The sequence below is a fragment of the Bactrocera tryoni genome, unplaced genomic scaffold (genome assembly GCF_016617805.1).
Source record: "Bactrocera tryoni isolate S06 unplaced genomic scaffold, CSIRO_BtryS06_freeze2 scaffold_25, whole genome shotgun sequence".
In the NCBI taxonomy this organism is placed as follows: Eukaryota; Metazoa; Arthropoda; class Insecta; order Diptera; family Tephritidae; genus Bactrocera; species Bactrocera tryoni.
The window spans coordinates 456,589-462,588 of NW_024395977.1; the positions used below are offsets into that span (position 1 = coordinate 456,589).

At 40.0% G+C, this 6,000-nt stretch overlaps 1 protein-coding gene across 6 annotated transcripts in view; it reads right to left on the bottom strand.

The window, feature by feature from the left end:
• Positions 1-6,000, bottom strand: part of LOC120780613 — a 67,185-nt gene that overhangs the window by 59,437 nt on the left and 1,748 nt on the right. The window lies entirely within an intron of this gene.

Sequence of the window (6,000 nt, forward strand, 5' to 3'; positions counted from 1 at the left end):
TTCTTTCGCATATGATGGAGTCGATACATCTTAAAGTCCTTATTGCTTGACTCAGCTCTCAGCTCTTATGAGAACTCTCCAATTGAAACTGGTGCATATTGAATAACATAGGGAGCGTGAAAGATAATACCAGAAATATTTTGAAGTTAATTCCTTTGCAGGATCTAGCGCAAATCTAGTGCATTGAGGGTTTATTAAACTAATTCCCTTTGAAATTGAAGTCGAACAGGACGGCAATAGCGGGTAGACGAAGGTCGGTCTGCAGTTTTTCCGAATTTGTTTGTGCTCTTCATCATTTTGCGATTTTATTATCAGTTATACAGGGACATATGCCGTGACAAATATATTATTGTCCTCCAAATTATTATTTTCAAATTTCTGCTTATATTCGCTCTGACCAGAATTGCCATCAAAGCCACATATTTCTATTGATAATAGGTAATTAGAGGACTCATTCCGTTCATTAATTACATTTGTGACGCAATGTGGCTCAATAATTTTTTTTATCTCAACTTCAAGATCAGATTCTGAGACCTTTATTTGCTCAGAATAACTGTTTTTCCTTTAAAATGTCATCACAGCAGGGTAAAAAGTTAATATCAAGTTTTTTGCTAACGAAGCTTCTAATAAGTAGATACTGAAGCTTTATTAAATTTGCTTCGGTGATAAGTGATATTACTTCACAAATTTTCTAAACACCAAAATTAAAAAATAAAATATTATACATATGTATACTAGCTGACCCGGCGAACTTCGCCCCGCCCAATTTTTATTTGAAATAGTTAAAACGCTTTTTGAACTCTGTCCAGCAAGAAGCGATATTAAAGGTTCCGACGGAGTGGGAAGAGGTGGCAGCAGAACTTTTCCTGATGCACAACACATGCCGGGTGTTTCATTGCGAAATTTTAATGCATGACAATATGGACATAGTTTATCCATTTTCCCGATAGCAATTTTTGAATGCGCAGAGTAATCAATATCTGCTTCATATTCGAACGCAAGACGAACAAATGTTGAACGTGTTAATGAGCGGCTGGTCCGCTGTCTCTGTCCATCTCGTAATCGTGCTGTAGCTATGTGTTGTTCACGCGCCGCTCTTGTTCTGGTAACAGTTTGTCGCAGACGTCTATCACGCTGTTCTTGGGATTCTTGTACACGACTCTCTGCTGTCCTGATTCTTTGAGCTGAGTTTCTTGCTGCGATTTGTTCTGCAGAACTCTTTGGCGTTGTGCCGCTCTACTCCGTGCATTATTGAGGTTCGATTTTTTTGGTCGCATTTTATTGAAAATATTACTTCAAAGTTCAAAATAAGATTTATTAAATAAAATGAAAAGCAAGCTAATAATACTTACTTTTATTTAATTCGTTTAAAGAGTTTTAAATAAAAAAAGAAAGCAAAGCGTGGCCGAGTCTGATAAATTTTAAACACACATTTTACGTTTAATAAATGGTAAATTTTAAACACACGTTTTACGTTTAATAAATTTTAGCTGAAATAAACGTTTGGACTTTTAATATAACAGCATCTGTGGTGCTCGAGTCCACACTTCTGTGTTTTTTCTATTTATTCTCTTAATTTCCAAGAAAAACGCTTAACGAAATATTTGGCTTCTTTTCTGTTTCTTTATTTCATCAGAATGCTTGAAATAGTTCTGTTCGATTTTCTTACATCAAAAAATGTTGCCAGAAGGCTCGTATATTTAAATTAGGTTGCCACAGCTACTCCCTTCCCAGTGATTAAATCACGATTTAGAATTGTCTGCAAATGTTACATTTCTTTTTTTTATAGGTTCGCAGCGGTGTATTTGGTAACTCGTCACTTCTGGGAAAGAATGCTGGTTTTAATCTTTCCACAGATATGTTGTGTATTGCGTTGTTAATTTTAATTGCATAGAGTCTGTCTGAAATGCGTTCCACAACTTCGAACGGACCGTGTAAGGAGGCTCTAGTGGTTTTCTCACATGATCCGAGCGGATGAACACATGACTACAATCTTGTAGATTTTTATTGATGAAAAATCGTGTTGAATTGTGGTGTACCGGTGAACTTGGTTTTAGCTGCTGTATGTACTCACGAAACTTGGATATGAACTCCTGTGGATTATACGATCCATCCCCGTTATCAAAAAATTCGCCGGGTAAACGAAGATTAGTGCCATACAGCATTTCTGCTGGGGATGCTCCAATGTCTTCTTTATGGGAACAGCGCAGTCCTAACATCACTGTTGGAAGGAGAAGTGGCCATGGAGTTTGTTGATTGCACATGAGTGAAGCTTTTAGCGTACGATGCCATCTCTCAATCATGCCGTTGGACGCCGGATGGTAAGCTGATGTACGTATCTTGTGTGCGCCAACCATTTTTGTCAATGCTTGGAATATTGCGGACTCAAACTGGGAGCCCTGATCTGTTGTTATGGTCTTCGGGGAACCGAAACGTGAAATCCATGCTGAATAAAAGCTTGTCGTTATCGTGTTGGCCGAAATATCTTTTAACGGAACTAGTTCGGGCCAACGTGAGAATCTGTCAATCATGGTTAAACAATATCTGTATCCCTCATGCTCTGGAAGAATGATAATATCAAGGTGGACATGGTCGAAACGTTGATCAGTTTGTTTGAACGGCTTAGGCGCTAGATGATTGTGCTTTTGTATTTTTGATCGTTGGCAACTGATGCAAGAGCGAACCATTTCTATTACGTCCTTATTCATTGACATCCAAATGTATTTGCTTCTAATTTGTTTTAAAGTTGATCTTGTACCAGGGTGTGAGAAATTGTGAATGTGTTGAAATATTTTGTTACGAAGCTTAACTGGAACGTACGGCCGAACCATTGCATTTGATATATCGCGGTATATTGTATTGCCAGATGGAAGTTTTAGCTTCTGTAAATTTAAACTAGTGTTATTGTTTATGACAATTTGTTGTAACTCTGAATCTCTCTGCTGTTCTTCTTCTATTTCATCCATTGTGACTACTATGGGCATATCAATGTGGCATACTCTGGAGAGTGCGTCTGCTACCTCATTATTTTTACCAGACAGAAAAACGATTTGCGTTGAAAATTGTGCAATATAATTTAAATGCCTTACCTGCCGTGGTGACGCTTTGTCTGCTTTTTGACGGAATGCATACGTTAAAGGCTTATGATCGGTGCGAATGACGAATTTGCGACCATCAAGTATTGACGAAAATGTTTAATGGCTAAGTATATTGCCAAAAGCTCACGGTCATACGCAGAGTAATTCTTTTGCGCATTTTTAGCTTGGTTGAGAAGAATGCGATTGGCTTCCATTCCCCATTCACTTGTTGTTCCAGGTGTGCTCCAGCTGCAGTCTCCGACGCATCTGTTGTTAATGCAAACGGCGCATTTGGTACCGGAAAATTTAACAATGTTTGTGTGGCCAAACTGGCTCTGCAGTCGCTGAATGCCTTTTCAAGCTCTGCATCCCAATCGATTTTTCGTTTGTCATTTTTTTTTGAGTCTTTGAAAAGGTTGTGTAGAGGTGCTTGAATTTGTGCGGCGTTAGGAATATGTTTTCTGTAGAAATTTACCATTCCTAGAAACCGGCGGAGTTCAACAATTGTATTCGGCTTTGGATATCGACAGATTGCTTCTACTCTTTCTTTCGGTGGCTGTATACCTTCCGCTGAGATGTGGTATTCTAGGAAGTTTAGCTCGCTAACGCAAAACTCACACTTGGATAAGTTGATACATAGTTTTGCCTCTTTAAGTTTCTGCAGCACCAACTGGACATGCTTGTGATGTTCTTTTTCATTTTCAGAAAATATGAGAATATCATCTAGGTAACAGAAAACAAAGTCGATATTTCTGAATGTGATGTCTATGTATCTTTGGAACGTTTGAGTGGCATTTTTTAGCCCAAATGGCATAACGACAAACTCAAAAAGTCCAATTGGCGTACGCACTGCTGTTTTCGCTATATCTTTTTCACACATGCGTATATTGTAATAAGCTTTTTTTATATCAATTTTGGAAAAAGCTGCTTTACCATGTAAGCAGTCGACTATGCTATCGAGGTGCGGTATCGGATAGCTATCTGGTTGCGTGTGGGCGTTTAGGGAGCGATAGTCACCGCAGGCTCGCCATCCCCCAGTTTTCTTTTTCACTAAGTGAACTGGGCTTGCCCATGGACTGCTTGATGTACGAATTATACCTAGTTGCAACAGTTCATTGAATTCGCTTTTGATGACATTTAGTTTTTCTCCGGAGTAACGGCGAAGTGGCTCTGCAATAGGTCGGCAATCTGTTACAATTTGGTGATTGACGTCCATTGATGTTGGTAAGGAGTAAATATTAGGCGTTGTCAACTCAACATGCTGCTTAATGAGGTCTTGAAATTTAGATGAGGGGCTTATTGTTGATATGCTGTGCATTTCAGCCTGCCGAACTGTTCCTTTTGTGGTAAGGGTTGTTTGTGAATCAACCAGACACTTTGCTCTGAGGTCTATCAGAAGGCCAAAGTGTACCAGAAAGTCTGCTCCAATGATAGGTGATTTTACGTTCGCTATTACAAAGTTCCATGTGAAACTCCTCCGTAAGCCCAAACTTAGTGACAGATTTCTGGTCCCAAAAGTTTGAATGGTTGAGCCATTTGCTGCAAAAAGCTGAAGGCTATCAGGAGTAAGTGTTGAGTGTTTATGAATGACGTTCAGTGGTACAATCGAGATGACAGAACCGGAGTCAATTAAAAAGTTAAGATTGTTTTTGCTATCAAAAATGTGCAGTCTTCGTTCTTTGATGCTGATGTCTTGTTCTACGCTGCCATCAGTTGCATCGATAGACGGCAGCGGGTTTAGTTTCCCTGCGTGCTTTCAGTAGGTTTGTTGAATTCGCATGGCGCTTGACATTTCCTCGATGCTGCACCAAATCGAATATGGTAGTAACATACTTTTGCGTTTTCACGTAGTCGACTTCTGCTTCGTTCGCCGCCGCGTTCAGCGCTTGAACTACGGCGTTGGTTCATTGTTGCAGCCATGTTGACTGATATTTCGCTTAGTTTTTGAATAATTTGTTTGAAGGATGTCTCCAACGCCAATAGTCGTGCTTCAAAGGTGTTTTGCTTGGATATGTTTAGAGCTGAACAATTTGCTTCGTTGTCTTGCGGAATGGTTGTAGATGCGACTATGTATGAGGGTGAATTATCTACGATTCGATCGGCTACCTCGGTGAGATTTTCCAAGTCTGTAGACTTGCACGCCGACAATATGCAACGAACGTTGTCGGGCATTCGCTGCAACCACAATGTTGACAGAGCTTCCTTAGAGACGTTATTGCCGGCCAGATCACGCATTTCCCTCAACAATTGACTGGGTTTCTTATTGAAAAGTTCTATTCCTGTTAGAAGTTTCATCAGCTGCTTCTCCTTGGACTCACTGAAACGAGCAATTAGTTCCTTCTTCAATTTGTCATACTTGCCCGTGTCCGGTGGGTTTCTTGCAACATCTGAGACTTGGCGTAGGGTTTCTGCATCAAGTGCCGTAATTACGGTGTAATATTTTGAGACATCAGATGTGATACGATTTATGTGCAACAAGCCGTCTATTTGCGTGAACCACAGGTCTGGGTCCGATGGCAAAAACTGGGGTAGTCTAATGACACCGACTGCTTCTATCGCGTTGTGTTGGCCCCCTTCTCTAGTGCCTGCTTCTGCCTGTGTTTGCTGTGCTGACCAGGTTGCGTCCGATTTCGGTGTGCCTTCATCTTTGTTAGGTGAATTCAGTAGTGGCATCGCGATGCAAGAATATGCTGATTGTAGTTGATGTATACAAGTTGGGGTCACCAATTATGTGGTGCTCGAGTCCACACTTCTGTGTTTTTTCTATTTATTCTCTTAATTTCCAAGAAAAACGCTTAACGAAATATTTGGCTTCTTTTCTGTTTCTTTATTTCATCAGAATGCTTGAAATAGTTCTGTTCGATTTTCTTACATCAAAAAATGTTGCCAGAAGGCTCGTAGTATTTAAATTAGGTGCCACACA